Source organism: Chlorocebus sabaeus, chromosome 22, assembly GCF_047675955.1.
Source record: "Chlorocebus sabaeus isolate Y175 chromosome 22, mChlSab1.0.hap1, whole genome shotgun sequence".
In the NCBI taxonomy this organism is placed as follows: Eukaryota; Metazoa; Chordata; class Mammalia; order Primates; family Cercopithecidae; genus Chlorocebus; species Chlorocebus sabaeus.
The window spans coordinates 39,980,268-39,998,390 of record NC_132925.1 but is presented as its reverse complement, the minus strand read 5'-3'; the positions used below and the strand labels follow the sequence as shown (position 1 = coordinate 39,998,390).

The 18,123-nt window shown below is 40.4% G+C and overlaps 1 pseudogene; it reads right to left on the bottom strand.

Moving 5' to 3' along the window:
- Nucleotides 1-12,316: 12,316 nt before the first annotated feature.
- On the bottom strand, nucleotides 12,317-15,536 carry LOC103228210 (prostate tumor-overexpressed gene 1 protein pseudogene; annotated as a pseudogene).
- Between the last annotated feature and the right edge of the window lie 2,587 nt (nucleotides 15,537-18,123).

Sequence of the window (18,123 nt, the reverse complement as noted above, 5' to 3'; positions counted from 1 at the left end):
AGAGACGAGGTTACTCCACGTTGGTCAAGCTGGTCTCGAACTTCTGACCTCAGGTGATCTGCCCACCTCGGCCTCCCAAAGTGCTAGGATTACAGGCGTGAGCCACCATGCACAGCTGAAGGAAGTATTTTCTAAGGTTCTGGTGATTTGTGCTAGCCATATTAGACGTGCAGATAACTTTTAAATTGTTTATGTCAGCAGAGAAGCATAGTGACATTAAGACGTGCGCTCATTACCCATTATATTATTTTTGTACCTTGGTCTGGCTCTAAAATCTTGCTGCTCTCACTTTCTCCCAATCCACAATTCTTCCCACGACTATAAACGTCAAGGCACACAGGAGTTGTTAGGGACAAACTTCCCCAAGAAAGCTTCTTGGTGCTGCCCACCCTTCGCCCAAGTCTCTCTACATTTCTAAGCCCTTGTCTAGGTGCCGCAGCGAAGCCAGCAGACTTCACTTATCAGACCTTGCTGCAATAAGCAAACCCCAATTACAAACCATCTGGACCGCACAGGGGGAAGTCGTGGGAAGCATAAACTACGTACACCCTCCTGTAATAAATGTCACAAGGTGATACGTGGCAAAATTAACCAGCAAACAACCCCGGGATGTGACTACCAAAGAGCTCCCTCAAACATCCCTCCACAATATAAACCCCTCATTCTATAAGCTTGGGGCTGCCTCCTCTGTCTGTGGTGGAGCAGCAGGCAGGTTAATAAACTTCCTTGCCTGACCTTGAGTCTCTCTCTCATCCTTTCTCTCGGCTAACCTTACAGGAGTCACACTTCCAATAGTTCCTACCTTTTAAGTGTTTGTGCAACAACCATGAAGAGAAAGTGAGAGAACAACAGAATCAGCTTTATGTAATTGAAACATAAATCCAATAATATAAGGAATGGACATTAAGCTGTGATAAGTTGAGAAAATGGAATTCTTGACTTTCAACTTTGTGAAGCTTTCAACTTCAACACTAAGAAGCAGCCAGACTAGTGTAGTTGATGTATCCCAGAGGAGGAAAGAAAGACAGGGTACTTCCCAGCCATTCTTGGCTGAGTGTACCATGGTTGCCCCAGCGAGGAAAGTTGGTGATTAATACCTGAACCACAGTGAAGTTATATATGCATATGATTGTAAATTGCCACATAAATGTATGCATATATGTTAATTATAAACTTATCCCAAAGAGAAGATTCACTTATTTATTCTTTGTGATCTTTATGAATTCTCAGGTAATATAATCTTTTCAAGGTACTACTAAGGAAAGGAACTTGAAGTGGGTCAAATCAATATTTACATTAAGATAAAATCATTTATGCAGTCCCATGAGCACATACTACACACATATATACTACACACAGAAAGTATGACCAAAGATTGATGTTTGGTCTTTGTACATAAAATTAATGAGCCTGTTACCCTGATGGGGATGATTTTCTGTACATGTCCTTTAGCCCCAGGTAGCCAGCATCTAATCTCTTTTGTTATGTAACAGTGAGAACCAAGACAAGATGAAGTAATCATATGCTAACAGATCCAGAAATACAAGCCCTACAGGTGCACAACCCAATAAAACTACGCTGTTAGAAAGGTTAGAAGGTCATGTTAGATGCAGATGTTGATTAAAGGAAATCCCTTGGTACTAAAAACCAATCTTTAAAAGACGGCAGCATCACTGAAGATTTTTGGTACTGTTATATTGATTTCCTGCATTTTCTTCTTCTTCTTCTCTTATTTTCTGTCCCCTCTCACTCTGCCTTTTTTTAATCTTCTTTTCCTCTTTTTTATTATGATAATGATGTATAAGTGACAGAATTAAACATAGAGGACACAAGAAGCAGTCTTGTCTTCCAAGGGCTTAGTAAGTAGTTGAGAACTTGAACACTAAGAAGACAGCAATTTAAACATAGTTTCCTTCCCTCCAACTAGTGACTCCAATCTTTAATCAAAAGACAGCTAAGACCTGTGGATTTATGAATAAATATAAGGCTGTGGGCTTTCAATGAGTCCTAGAGGAAAGGGTACCAGGATTCCCCACCAAAGCCTACAACATACACCATCATTGGAAATCAGGGCAAGAACAAACCAGTAGATCCAGGGAAAACTTGGCTCTCTGAGATCTTACGGATCCTAAGGGTAAAGGTTGATTTCACCCCCACATGAATATGTGACTTCTGGTTCTAAAAAGACAAAAGGGACTGAATGGTGGCCCTTGTTCTCCCTACCTCTGAGAGGATTTACAAAGAGCAGGGAGCCAGGTGTCTTCCTCCCAGCTTCAGTAGAAGACTGAAGCTTATCTCTACACAATGAGTTCAAACAGAGGAGACCACTTTGCATTCCATCACATCTATTGTAGTAGGACGAGCAGCGGACAAAACCCCTCAGACACCGAGTTGAGGAAGGAAAGGGCTTTATTCAGCTGGGAGCGTCGGCAGACTTACATCTCAAAAAACCAAGCTCCCCAAATGAGCAATTCCTGTCCCTTTTAAGGGCTTACAACTCTAAGGGGGTCTGAGTGAGAGGGTCGTGATCGATTGAGCAAGCAGAGGGTATGTGACTGGGGGCTACATGCACTGGGAATCAGAACGGAACAGAACAGGACAGGGATTTTCACGATGCTTTTCCATACAATGTCTGGAATCTGTAGATAACACAAGCAGTTAAGTCAGGAGTTGATTTTTAACTACTAGGTCCAGGGCGTGGTGCCGGGCTGTCTGCCTGTGGATTTCATTTCTGCCTTTTAGTTTTTACTTCTTTTTTCTTTGGAGGCAGAAATAGGCATAAGACAATATGAGGGGCGTTCTCCTCCCTTACTATGACTCCTGCTTCTCAGGATACTCCACAACAAATCCTGAGCCCGAAATAGTCAACAAAGGAAAAAACAATGTATTAATATCTAAAGGAAAAAAAAAGAAATAAAAGATTTTCCAACTTAAAATTCCTTACATCAGTGAAGGGAGATGATTACTGTCAAGACCCAAATCAGTGGGCTAGACGATCAAATGGGGAAAATAGCTTAGAACAAGGAGGAAAGATATAAAGTATAAAAGGAAAATATCTTGGGCCCCCAAAATCACTAAGGAAAACTCAAGCTGGAAACTGCTTAGGGCAAACCTGCCTCCCATTTTATTCAAAGTCACTCATCTGCTCACTGAGATAGATGCATATCTGACTTACCTCCTTTGGAAAGGCTAATCAGAAACTCAGAAAAATGTAACTATTTGTGTATCACCTATCTGTGACCTGGAAGCTCTCTCCCTGCTTCCTGCCTTTAGTTCAAGTTGTCCTGCCTTTCCAGACTGAACCAATGTATTTCTTACCTACATTGATTGATGTCTCATGTCTCCCCAAATGTATGAAAGCAACCTTTGCCCTGACCACTGTGGGCACGTGTCACCAGGACCTCCTGAGGCTGTGCCATGGCACATCCTCAACTTTGGCAAAATAAACTTTCTAAATTAACTGAGACCTGTCTCAGATTTTCTGGGTTCACATTTTGGTAACCACGGGGGATTCTGAGTGAAGATGCCCCTGACCTTTGACATATCTATTGGTGCTTGGTACCAGCATGAGCTAACTTTATGGCTCAAACCAATAGGAAAATCTGCTGAGGTCTGAGAGCACCCTTTCCAGAGACTCTCTGATCTCCCAAAATCTGGTAGAGATCTGAAGTTTATTTTGCTGTACAACTCCTCTTTTATTGGAGTTTTACTTTCTTCCAACAGGAATGCAAGTTTTCCTGCTTCCATGATGATGGAAAGCAGGTAACTCCTTTATGGAGTTTGAGTTCACTTCCAACAGAGATGGGTTTTGTTTTGTTTTGTTTTGTTCTGCTTCTAGGATGGTAGAGAGCAGCCTACAACCTGAGACCCATCGCTAGGTAAAAAGCTGGTTTGGGATTCTGTCTTGCAAATTCCTTTTAAAGGACTATAGTTAGCATTTAACAACCAGCTGGTGTTAATTTCTGCTACTTAGAGCCCTCAGAGATTGTGTAATTTGTGTGATCATTGTTAGTTTAGCAGCATTTTGTCCTAGCTGAAATATGGTAGTAAGATTAAAAAGAAATTTTTTTTAAAGGAGCTCAATGTTTAAAAGCCAGCTTAATTAAAAGACTAACATCCAAGATGAGTGTGTGCATGTGTGCATGTTTGTATTTGAAAGGCCTTCATGGTTTGGGGTTTTTTTTGTTTTTCTCTCCTAAGACCTTGTCTTTCTTTGGAGCCAAAGTTGTCTTTTTCGTTTTTTATTTTTCTCAGTTGACTGAATTCTGTTTTCAACAGATTTGTTTGTTTGTTGTTTGTTTTCTAAAATAGTTATTGCAACAGATGCTACTCTTGGGTTTTTAAGAGAGTGTAGTTTAATTTTATGTTTAATTTGGCTCAAAGAAAAATAAAAAATCTTCCTCTGGCCCCACCAGACTTTTTCCTCTCTGTACTTTATGATATATATTTTGCTATTTAATTTTCACCTGAGTGGTTTCCTTTAATGTGCAAATTTAAGGCTATTTAGTTGACAACTGGCTAGGGTTGTGAAACAGGGTTTTAAGAATCTGAAAGTCTAAGATAGGAAAGAAAAGGTGGGGGGGTTGGGGTGTCCTTATAAATCTATAAAATGTACTTTCATCGGCATACCTAATATGTTTTTATTTGTATTTATATGTTGTGTACAGAATGTTTCACTACTAAAAATATATGAAAATCTCTAACTAGCTTTTAAAAAAGTGCTTAAATTAGGTACTAAAAAATGACTAATCAAATGCTTTTTCAAGCTTATGTAACTTAAGTAAAATCTTTAATAAACAAGTTACCTTTAAAGTTATTGGTAAAGTAATATTAGAAATGTCTTAAGAATTGCCCAGCATACATTTTTGTTTGCATTTATTAATCAAGCAATTTCATACTTATCCCTGCCAAATACTATAAGGTGTCAAAATTTGGCATAAGGGTTACCAAACTGTAAACCCGGCCCAAAACAGAATGATCTTCGCTTGTGTAATTTTTAATAAATAAGACATTGATAAGGGTTTAATGAAAATAGCTGCATCTTGAATTTAGTAAGATTATGATAACATCTAACCCTGTGGCTTTAGACAGTCTGGTTCACAGACAATAAGATTTGTTTTGGGAAAGGACTGTTATCTTTGTTTCAAAGCTAAACTATAAACTAAGTTCCTCCCAAAGTTAGTTTGGCCTATGCCCAGCAAGAAACAAGAAAAACTTGGAGGTTAAGAGCAATATGGAGTCAGTTAGGTCAAATCTTTTCTTCACTGTCTCAGTTATAATTTTGCAATGGTAGTTTAATAACTTTAAATCATGACTATCACAGTTTTCATAAATAATCCAGGTAAACAATTAGGTAAATATCATGGGGATAAATACTTATAGACAAACTAGTCGTAATTTAGAATATAAACTTAAGAGAATAGATATTTTATTATTTGGGGATTTTCCAACAAATATATATATAGAGAGAGAGTAGGAAAACATTCTTGCTAAAGAAAAAGTATATCCTTTTTTTAAAAAAAAAGGTGAAGAAGTTTTGTCTAATTCAAAGCTTATTAAAGGTTATGGATAAAACAAGAGGAAAGGAACCAGGAATTTAAAAAGATGTAAAGAAAGTTATAAAAATAAAGACGCTTTTTTTTTTTTTTTTGAGATGGAGTTTCACTCTGTTGCCCAGGCTAGAGTGTGGTGGCATGATCTCAGCTCACTGCAACCTTCACCTCCTGGGTTCAAGTGATTCTCTTGCCTCAGACTCCTGAGTACCTGGGATTACAGGCATGTGCCACCACACCCAGCTAATTTTTGTAGTTTTAGTACCGACAGGGTTTCACCATGTTGGTCAGGCTCATCTCAAACTCCTGACCTCGTGATCCGCCTGCCTCGGCCTCCCAAAGTGCTGGGATTACAGGTGTGAGTCATCGTGCCCAGCTGTGGTATTTATTTATTTATTTATTTATTTTAGGTAAAAATGCTTAAAGATAAATAATTTTATATAGCAAATAATCTTGTATGGTAAATTTAGTCCTAAAATAAAATAACTGGTTGTTTAAAAAGAAGGGATGTTCAGAACAAATCAGAAAGTCTGACTATGTCATGAACAATAAGAGGATTTATATATTTTTAAAAAACACCAAAAACTGTTATATAATCAAGTTCTTATATTATTATATAAGTTTTGGTTGACTTAGGGAAAAAAATTGAGATAAATTTTTTTTAAAACAAAGGTTATTATATCCATGTATCTTCCTGTATGTGCTTTTAAAGTCCTTGTAACACTGAGTTTACAAGGCTTTAACTCCTGGGTCTAAAAAAGGACACCAAGTCCTGCTAAATCTTAAACACTGACAGCAATTAAAGCCTTATCTTCAGGACCCATAGAAGATGCCAATCAAAACAAACTGCATTCCTGAGACACAGGGCAAGAAATTAAAGCTATTCAACTCCTCAAGGCCCAGGAACTATCACAGAAGAGGTGGACAAGTAAGATTGTAAGGGCCAATTTTGAAAGATATAATAAGTTCAGTTTCTCTATAAATTAATGATTAATGTCAAAGGCACACTGATACAAAACCAGTATATGGACCCCTGTGTCAGATTAACAAGGTTTTTTTGAAGCATTAACCAACTTCTTAATAAAGGTTATAAAGGTTATGAAAAGCTTATTGAAGTTATATTTTATAATCAAGACTAAATTTTATAGATTGTTTACAAAATTTTGAAAAACAAATGTAATTGGCTTCATTCTATTTTTATTAGGGCCTCTTATTTAGACAATTAAGTCTCCTCTCTCAATGAAGTTATTCACTTTTTTAAAAATGCTTGAATTATCATGTTGGTTAAATAAATGACTTTACAATGACCTGTAATCTTATTTTGTAATATTAAGAGTTTTAAACCTTTTATATTTCACAAACTTTCCAAAATCAAACTATAAATTATGTCTTTTTCTAACCTAATTAATCCTTTACAATATTAGTTTCTCTAAAGTCCAAAAATGACATAATTTGGCTTATTTGGTATAAAAATTAGATAGGAAGCATTGTCCAATATGAAATGGCATTTGGTTTTCTTGGACTGTGTTTGTATAAATATGTTATTGGTATGTGTTCCAAAATTATGGGAAACTCCTATAATTCTGATACAATTTAGTGTACATTATCAGTAATAATTATAATTGTTATGTTAAAATTATTGTGTGCCACAGAGGTAACAAATTTCCTTGTCAATTGTGTCTTTTTTTTTTTTTTTTTTTTGAGACAGAGTTTTGCTCTTGTTGCCGAGACTGGAGTGCAACAGTGCAATCTCGACTCACTGCAACCTCCACCTTCCAGGTTCAAGTGATTATCCTGCCTCAGCCTCCTGAGTAGCTGGGATTACAGGCATGTGCCACCACGCCCGGCTAATTTTGTATTTTTAGTAGAGATGGGGTTTCTCCATGTTGGTGAGGCTGGTCTCAGACTCCCAACCTCAGGTGATCCGCCCACCTTGCCCTCCCAAAGTGCTGGGATTACAGGCATGAGCCACTGTGTCTGACCAATTGTGTCATTTAACTATGGCTGCCTTAAAACGCTTTTTTCATTCACAGACAATTGTCTTGTTTTGTCTTGTTTTAAATCTTCTTTAAAAGGTCGGTTTATAATCAGCTATAGGACTCTAACAGGTGCACTTAAATGCAAGTTTTCTGATGACTTTGGAAATTGTGGCATTAGAATAAATGAAAAAACTTTCAGAACTCTCATGGATAGCTGAAATGTTCATGACTATCAAACAGAAGAGGAGTTAACTGAATTAACTGAACCAATAGAAAAATTAGTAATCTTTTTGACCTTTTGCTTAAAACATTACTGAAAGTTTGTTTTGCATAGTTAAAACTTTTCTTTTAAGCTATTTACAGCTTTTAACAATTGAGTAAAGTATACTCCTGTAAACAAAATTTGGAGCATATTTGTTTCTGTCTACCTGATTTCTCCAGAATTTGGAAACTATTCTGTGAGTATTCTTAATTTATGGCATTATAGTTATTTGAATAAGTGCAATAAGAATCTGTTTTCTTTTGCAATAGGCCACAATTAGAGAAATTGGTTATTTTACCAAGGCTTTGACTGGAATGGTGTGCTTTCCTTTAAGGAATCAAACTTAACTTTTGGAGCCAATAAAGCCCTTGGAAAAACTGTCCTCATATTTTGTGTACACAGTCCCTGTACAGGGAGTCTGACCTGTGGTAAGTAAAGAATGACACTTTCTGACAGTTGCAGAATCCCAGGTTTATCTTGGAACCTCAAGAGGAGAAGAAATTCACCCAAATCATAGATATTTTATGGCACAAATCCATGGCTAGGCTCAGCTTTAAAAAGTCTTATCTGAGATTCCTCCTATGGAACAAAGTTCCATCAAAGCCAATTTAAAAGCCTATGTGAAAACTAATTATTCTTCCTGCACTGTATACAAATAATTAGGCCAAGTATAATAATAATAATAAATAAAAAACCAGTCCTACCATGATTTGTCTTCAGTAAAAATGGAAAACTGGAGAGAGAAAAATTGTGTTTCAAAACTTCAGTAGACCTGTTGTTAGATTCTAGTCTTGCGTAATTTTTTTTCAATTTATAATATTCTCTACAGTTTAGACTGAATTCCAATTTTTCTTGGCTACAAGTCTTCAAAATAATGCTTTCAATTTTTTTCCTTCTTTTTTCCATTTTTCCTAATTCGGAGTCACTGAACACTAAGCTGTGCTTTCTTAAGACCCTGTAAACTGAAGCCAGACAACTTAAACTTCAGAAGAAAATAACAGCAATCTATTTACATACATAAGCCACTTTCATAGCTGCCTACTAATGTATGGACTTCAGAGTAATGTGGCCGATATCGATTTTTCCAGGATTGTTCTTTTATTTTTTCTCTCTTCCTCCCTGCTATTTTCTCTTCACAGGACATGAGACTTCACAACCTGCTAAAAATGAGCTTTTGGGACTACCCAGCTAGGAGTAAACTGTCCTAGCCATGAGAGATCAGATGAAACCTGAGACCAGAGACTCATTTTCTTGTAAAATGCTTTCTCCAAAAGATTTTTGAAAAGGAAAAGGGGGAAATGTGAAAAGAAAATATCTTGGGCCCCCAAAATTACTAAGGAAAACTCAAGCTGGAAACTGCTTAGGGCAAATCTGCCTCCCATTTTATTCAAAGTCACTCCTCTGCTCACTGAGATAGATGCATATCTGACTTACCTCCTTTGGAAAGGCTAATCAGAAACTCAGAAAAATGTAACTATTTGTGTATCACCTATCTGTGACCTGGAAGCTCTCTCCCTGCTTCCTGCCTTTAGTTCAAGTTGTCCTGCCTTTCCAGACTGAACCAATGTATTTCTTACCTACATTGATTGATGTCTCATGTCTCCCCAAATGTATGAAAGCAACCTTTGCCCTGACCACTGTGGGCACGTGTCACCAGGACCTCCTGAGGCTGTGTCATGGCACATCCTCAACTTTGGCAAAATAAACTTCCTAAATTAACTGAGACCTGTCTCAGATTTTCTGAGTTCACAAAAGCAATTAAAATCGTGAGAGAAAGGATATGACATTTTGAGGATAGATCCAAGAAGTTTAGTGTATTATATTGGGAGATCCAGATGGGGAAAAAGGCACATAGAAGGAAAGGCAACATAAGAAAGGAGAAAAATTTTTGGACCAAGAAATATTTGAAGCTACAGATTGAATGGATTCACCAAGTTCCAGGCTTGATTGATAAATTCACACATACGCACACCCTTAGCAATACCCTGGAAAGATTCTGGAACTCCAAAGAAAAAAGAAGTCTTTACAAACTTTTCCACTCGGAAAAAATAAATTGCCTTATTAATTATAATGCAAACAGAATCAGAATCTTGTGCATCAGCAGCAGCTGGAAGTTAGTGGAACATCCGCAGACTTCTGAAATGAATGGACTCCAACTCAAGAATTTCTTGACCAGCCAAAGAATCATTTAGTTGTCAGATTGATAGGAAGAAATTATTTGTAGGTATGTAAGAAGTCAAAGACTAATGCCTACATTTTCCCACCTTAAGAAAATACTTAAGAAGTGACCCTAGCCAGATGATAGATTAACCATAAGAGAAACTACAAGATGATAAAGAAGGGAAGAAATGGTAGTGATACAGGAGCTGAAAAGAAATTATTTAGGCAGTTAGTGAGGGTAAGAGAGTCCTCGGTGAGGCTTCACTTTTAATAAAAAACAGCTCCAAAACCATTTCTTTTCTAACAAACAGCAGCCAGTAAAATCGACATAGATAAGCAAGCTGGAAGCTTGCACAAGTGAATGACGGCAGCTGTGTCAATAGGAAAAGGCTACCTGGGGGCCAGGCATGTTCAACATGGAAGCTGCATCTTCCATTTTCTTTGTCACCACATGTGCAGTAAAGAAATAGGGAACATGGTGCCAGCCAGGTAGAAAACTCATTTGCATAAGAAAAGATCAGGGTGCAGTGGCCAGCCTCTTTGGATGCTATGCAAATGGCACACTGGTCCAACCAATTCTCTGCACCCTATGTAAATCAGACACCACCTTCTCAAGCCCATCTGTAAAACCAGCCGCATCTTGCCAGGTACCAGGAGATCTGTTTGGAACCCCCTCCCGCTGCACAAGGGAGCTTTTCTCTTTTGCCTATTAAACTTTCACTCTTAAACTCACTCCTTGTTAGTCTGTTTCCTTGATTTCTTTGGTGTGAGGCGATGAACCTGGGGTATTACCCCAGACAAACAACACTGCTTCAGTAGTGAGCAACAAAATGTAGAACAAATAAGTCAATATAAAGACATATATTTCATATAGATGAAATATGTCTAGATAATCACAGACTGAGAATGTGTAAGTGCAGATATGAAACAACATAATAGCTAAATATATGAAGCAAAACCTGTAAGAAATACAAGAAGAATTTGATTAAATAAAATTATATTGGAAAACTTAAATTTTTTTTCAGAATTGGATACATTTGGTATATAGCAAATGTGGGATGGCATAGGAATTAAATAATACAATTAATAAATGATGTGGTATCTATGTGTAAGATCTAACATCCCTCGAACAACAAGAAAACATGCTTTCGTACCGATAGAATATTTACAAAAGTCAGTCATATTTGACCAAGAAGAAAACCTTAACAGACTCTAAAAACCACATTCCTTGATTTCAAGCCAACAGATTGAAAACAAATAATGTAAAGATAGCAAGACACCGTACACAGAAAAAAATGTTTTAGGTTATAAAATATCTATAAAGCAACGAAAAAGAGAAGACTTTTTACCAAAATCCAAATGACACAGTGGAAATTACTCCGAAGAAAATGTGTACCTTAATGTTTACATAAAATAATATAAAAATAATGTTAGATTTCATTTCAAGAAATTAAAAAAATAGAGCAACAAAGTCAATTTTTAAAAATTAGAAAGACAGCTGGGCACAGTGGCTCATGCCTGTAATCCCAGCACTTTGAGAGGCCGAGGTGGGCAGATCACGAGGTCAAGAGTTTGAGGCCACCCTGGCCAACATGGTGAAACCCCATCTCTACTAAAAAAAACTACAAAAATTAGCTGGGCATGGTGGCGGGCGCCTGTAGTCCCAGCTACTCTGGAGGCTGAGGCAGAAGAATCACTTGAACCTGGGAGGCGCAGGTTGCAGTGAGCCGAGATCGCGCCACTGCACTCCAGCCTGGGCGACAGTGAGACTCTGTCTCAAAATAAATAAATAAATAAAAATAAAAATTAGAAAGAGGATTTATAAAGACAAAAGCTAAAATTAATTTAATAGAAAACAGTATGGACAAATAAATACAAAATCCTTTGCAAAAGATGAAAAATATCTATTCTGATTAAGAAAAAAGACTGAGCAAAAGGAATAAAATTAAGAATTCTGTAGAAAACTACAAATGAGGAGAAATTAAAATTATAATAAGAGAAACCCATGGCAACAAACTGGAATCCTAAAGAAAATAGCTGATTTCCTAGTAAAAATACAAATTACCAAAATTGACTCTGAAATAAGGATGGTATAAATAGATCAATTAGCACAGAAAAGTTTGGAATTGTCCTTAAAAGTCTTGCATTGGGAAGGATCCCACGATTACATGGGTTCACAGCTGAGTGTTAGTTGACTTTTTACTGAATTCTTTTTTTCTTGGTTTTTAAAAGGCTTTATTGGGGAAACGTACAGTGGTGAAGACCGTCCTTGGAGGCCTCAGGACGCCATCCTCCATGTTGCTGGGCAGTCGAAGTCCCCCGGGGCCCCTGCTCAGAAGCGTGTCACCAGTCTCTGCGAGGGCCTAGTCTGTGACTCCTGAAGGGGCCCATCCAGGGTAGCCACTACCTCCCATTCCTTGCTGCTGCTGCTCCTGTTCCAGGTTCCACTGCAGAACCTGCGCTAGTTGGCAATGACTTGCAGTATGCCGTTGAGGAAGTTGCCCTGGGGGATGAGACGGATGAAGATTTTCTTCTCAGAGGAGTACAGGAGCATGAGCACACGGATCTCGCACGACGCTTTGTAGGAGAAGTGCACTCACCCGGCGAAGCCATTGTCCATGATCCGGCACAGGCTCTTCAGCGTCTCCAGGTCCTTGGTGAAGTGGAACTGCACCAGGCGCTAGTTCTGCAACAGCAGCACCAGGGTGGTCAGCAGCTGCTGCGAAATGAGCTGCAAGTACAGCTTCCTCGGCCACTGCTCGGTCCTCAGGATCTCCCCTGGTTCACGTAGAGGTGGGACCGCAGCCACCTCTTGGACCGACTGTTGGGATCAGGCCTGGGTTCCTGCCACTCCATGACGCCGCTCCCCGCCAGGAACTTGTTGTTGACTGGGCCTGAGTTGACACCACCAGGTCCCACTGCCTGCTTGCGGGTAGTGATGACGTGCCGGATGGCGCTGACGAAGCAGCTCTGGTCGTAGGGGATGAAGCCCAGGAAGATCTTTGTCCTGGAAGAGTACAGGAACATGAGCACGCACATCTCGCAGGGGGAGATGTGGGGAAACGGCACGCAGCCCGCGAAGCCGTTGCTCATGATGCGGCAGAGCCTGTTGAGCAAGCCGCAGTCTCTGTTGGTGAAGTGGAACTGTGCCAGCTGGGAGTTGCGGAACAAGGGTCTCAGCATGGCCATCAGCTGCTGCGGGATCAGCTGCATGATCAGCTTCAGCTGCCACTGGTTGGTCTCCAGGTTCACGTAGGCTTGGCAGAGCAGGGCGCGCTTCAACTTTACAGTGGAGTCAGGGTAGAGTCTGCGCTTCTCCTGTCACTCGAGGACGCCGCTCCAGGCCAGCAGCTTGTTGCTGAGCCGGTGCTCACTCACGGTCAGACCCCCGAGGGTGAGCCCAGGCGAGGAGGGACCGATGGGAACCAGCGCCCCGAAGACCCGAGCACCTTTCATGGGAGGGGCCGAGCAGGCCCGGAGCTGCAGAGGCTGCGGGCTTCGGGGGCTGGCCGGACAGGAGCGCTAGCGGACAGCGCGCACTGCAAGGGGCCGCGCGGGGCGGCCGTGACCCCCTAGGGGGCCCCTGGCTCCAGAGCGGTACGGGGCCCGGCTCGGACTGACCATGGCCGGCGCGGGCGCGGGCCGAGCGGGCAGGGAGCTGCCGCGGACCACACAGGGGGCTGCGGGCTCCATCGACTGAGGGGCGCGGGCTCGCGGCTTCGGGGGAGACAGGCTGAGCTGTACCAAGCGCGGGAGACGCGCCACCGGAAAGGGGTATCCGCGACCCGACCACTGCAACTTTTACTGAATTATAATGTTATTTTAAATGGTCAAGGCCTAGAAAAAAAAAGGGACTTTTTAAGTTTACCGAAAGCACTGCTTTGGGCTTTGAGACAGAGTCTCGCTCTGTCGCCCAGGCTGGAGTGCAGTGGCTGGATCTCGGCTCACAGCAAGCTCCACCTCCCGGGTTCACGCCATTCTCCTACCTCAGCCTCCTGAGTAGCTGGGACTACAGGCGCCCGCCACCACGCCCGGCTAATTTTTTGTATTTTTAGTGGAGACGGGATTTCACCGTGTTAGACAGGATGGTCTCGATCTCCTGACCTCATGATCCGCTCGCCTGGGATTACAGGCGTGAGCCACCGCGCCCGGCCTGCTTTGGGCTTATTTTAAGAGATTTTTGAACATCTATCATTCCTCAGCATTTTTTATTTTTTTATTTTTTTTGAGACAGTCTCACTCCCGTCATCCAGGCTGGAGTGCAGTGGCATGTTCTCGGCTTACTACAACCTGTGCCTCCCAGTTCAAGCAATTCTCTTGCCTCAGCTGGGATTACAGGAATGTGACACCACGTCTGGCTAATTTTTGTATTTTAAGCAGAGACGGGGTTTCATCATGTTGGCCAGGCTGATCTCGAACTCCTGGTCTCGGGTAATGCGCCCGCCTCGGCCTCCCAAAGTGCTGGGATTACAGGGGAGAGCCAAAACGCCCGGCCTCATTCTTCTGCATTTATAAAAAAGGAAATAGCTTCATGCTCAGAGTTTTGTTCTTTTGGATCACTTTTCAAGTCAAAGCTGCTGATGTCAGCGTTTCTCTATGTAATACTGTCCTCTGCACCAAAAAGCATGAGTAATATGACCTTTTCCAAAAGAAGCATCCATTATTGTCTCTGTGATTTTTTCCAAACTTCTGACATTCCGTTGGCAAGTTTTGATGCCGTAGCTTTCTTGTTATTGCCAGCAGGTGTCAATGGAAGGTTACAGGCAAGTTCACACAGGCACAGGTACAGGCACAGGTGATGATAACTGTCATGATGGCCCTGGCCAACGGCAATCATCCGCCTTATCCTGATTTCAGAGATGTTAAAATGTGAAAAAAATACGCATCATGGAATCAGTGAAATATAGTAGTACACTACCAGAAAATTATAGATTAACCTCACACATAGAGTACAGGCACAATCATCCTAGATAAGATATTAGCAACTGGAACCCTGCAATGTGTCTAAAGAATAATGACCAAATACCCAGACCTTGGTATTTGAGAAGCAGTTGGGCAGTTAACAGGAAGAGAAATTGAGTGAAGGTAATGAAGCCATGCCTAGAACATTGCTGGTGGTGTCACCTTTTTTTTTTTTTTTTTTTAAGAAAAACAGTATTTGCCTGGAGACCTGAGTTACAATCCTGGCTTAGTCACATGCCATCCATGTGACTTGGACCAGTACAAGTCATTCCTTGGTCCTGTGTCTTCAAGTAAAAGGAGAGCCTCCCCAAGGTTCTTTTCAGCTCTGATATTCAAGGAGTCCACGAGCCTAGGACAGTTTCTCAACTACCAAGAAGAATCCATCTCAGGTTTTATATAGGATCTGTACAAGTCCAACCTTGGTTACTCAGGTAGAAAACTGGTCACACTGGCCAATAAATCCTCCTGCTCTCTAATTTCACACAGTGCAGAGTCTAATCAACAGCTTGAATAGAAATAAAACATTACCAGGTTCCCCTCCCCAACCTATTTCAGACAAATATGCGTGTCCTGGCTCCTTTCTGAACCCAAGCCTAGGTAGGCCTCCTACGCAAATCGCCTTCAGGGAGTCAACAGGCAGAGCCTTGAGCCTGTTTCTACTGCCACCCTGCAGCTTCTCACGCACTCAGACACTCTGTTCCCGTGACTTCTTGATTCCCCTCTTGATATTTCTTTTATTTAAAATAAATTTACATATATTTGTTTACTAAAAAAATTAAATGGAAAAATATACATAACCTCAAATTTACCATTTTTAAGTGTCCAGTTCAGTGGCGTTAAGCACATTCACATTGGTGTGCAACCTATTTACTTTTTCCATTAAAAAAATTATATGCCCTTAGTAACAAATGCAAATATTTTCTAAAGGTATCAAATGAAAACTGAAGGTCTCCCAGTCATTCTTTCCTAAGGAAATTATTCAAGTTTCTTGTGGATCCTTCCAGCAATTAATATATATATGTGTGCTGTTTTGTATTTACACAGGCAGTTTTCATTTTTAAAGATTTATACACATTGTGTTGCCTCTTGCTTTTTACATTTAATAAAATATTTTGGAGCTGTTTCTATGTCAACACACACAGCTCTATCTCATTCTTTTTATTGTTTTTAAATGCATGATTATGAGATAACAGGTATCCTATTGTGTTATGTTTTTTTCAGTTTTTCTGTGGCTTTTTTTTTTTTTTTTTTTTGCTACATTTGGTTTTTCTATTACAAATACCATCCTTGAAAATACAATTTGTCATATATTAGCTATTACATCTGCAGTCTCAATTCTTAACTGTGGGATTGCAAGAATAAAGGAGACGTGCATTTGTGTCCTTTTGCTATAATACAACTGTGATTGTAAGTAGAGTGCTTTCCTGAATTCTTTGTAGCCAACTGGTCAGAGGTGAGGGTTACCTGGGGACCTTAAACTAGCAGATACTGCCTGAAGTGAGGGCAGTTTGGCCTAACTCTGGTAGTTGGTGTTAGAACTCATAGGGAAGGAGAATCTCTAGGCAGAAGTTGGGACTGTGAGGTCCAGTCACCCCTACCTTTGGGGAGAGTCTAGTTCTATGACACAAAGGGTTAAGAAAATTAATTTCTATTCATGCTCATTACTAAAGACTTGAGCAACTCTGTGAATTAGCAAATGGACTGTCCTTCTGGAATGTTCTTTGGTATCTCTGTTCTAAAGACTTGGCCTGATAGGCTACTTCTATAGGCCAAGGGAAGATAATAGTTTCATCAAGGGTTGTAAGTTATTCAACTTTTTGTCCCTCTCTGAGAACCTACAAGAGTGCTTCCCTATGATAGATAATTAAAATAATAATAGTAGTAATAGTAGTAGTAGTAATAATTATTTTATTTTATTTTTCTTACAGAGATGGTGTCTCACTTTGTCACCCAGCCTGGAGTGCAGTGGTGCAATCTCAGCTCTCTGCAGCAATGACCCCCCAGGCTCAAGTTATCCTCCTGCCTCAGCCCCCCAAGTAGCTGGGACTACAGGCATGCACCACCACACCCAGCTGTTTTTTTTTTTTGGTTGTTGTTGTTGTTTATTTGTTTTTCCAGAGATGGGTTTTGCCATGTTGCCCAGGCTGGTTTCAAACTCCTGAGCTCAGGCAATCTGCCCTCTTTGGCCTCCCAAAGTGTTGAGATTTTACAAGCGTGAGCCACCACGCCTGGCCAGCAACAATAATTTAATAGAACTCAGGAAGGTCCACATATGGTCAAAGGGCTTGAGAATCACCTATCTTATGGGTTAAAAAAGAAAAGGTCAAGCCAAAACAATAAAGATGGAAAGGAAATGTGATGACAGTTTATGAAATCATGGAAAGTGTAATGGAGGAAACCCAGAGAATGCTTAAATTCCCAAATATTTAAACATTGAAGCTGGAAAATTTAACGCAAGCAGTATACACAGTGGATAACAGACTGTGAAATAGTGCAAACTGCAAATATCAAAAGGGTTTAAAGGAAACTCAAGAAATACAAACTAAAATAGACAATTTATTAAGGAAAAATAAAGATTCAGGAAATTTATCATAACTTTCTGAGGTCATGGAGCAGAATCAAGCATTTGTACAATATGTGCTTAGGATTCACTCCAGAAGTAGAGGCCTCAGAGGAGATAAATGGCAATGACTTAGTCTCATCTCCTGAAAGGAGATTACATCAGACTTGGCTCAGCCTGCTTAGGATACGCTGAGGCTCATTCAGTTGCCCAGTCATGTTGGAACTCTTTGACCTGCCCTCAGTTGTCAGTTTACACACCCCAAAAGAAATCATTTTAGTCTTCTCTCTGGGATCCCTGACACATTTCCATTTCTACTGACACTGTTGTATACTCTGGTAGGGAGGGAGACTGAACAAGTCTTGGCAATTTGTTATTATTTATTAAGGAGTCCAGCTCCAGGTCAAAATCCTATGTGTGATCTTTCAGGCCTGATCATAAGCAATTACTGGGCTTTGTCTGGCAGGCCTGATTGAGGAGAAGCTGCCTCCCCATACCACACTTGTACCGTCAGTGCGTTGTAGCTTTCTGAAGGGAGTTGCAGTCAAGAACTCAGCCCTTCTTCTCCCCACCCCAACCAGCCATGCATATTCACAATCCTGGCCCTGGTGCCTTCATTCACCGGCCTCCTTACTGGGGGCTTTGCTG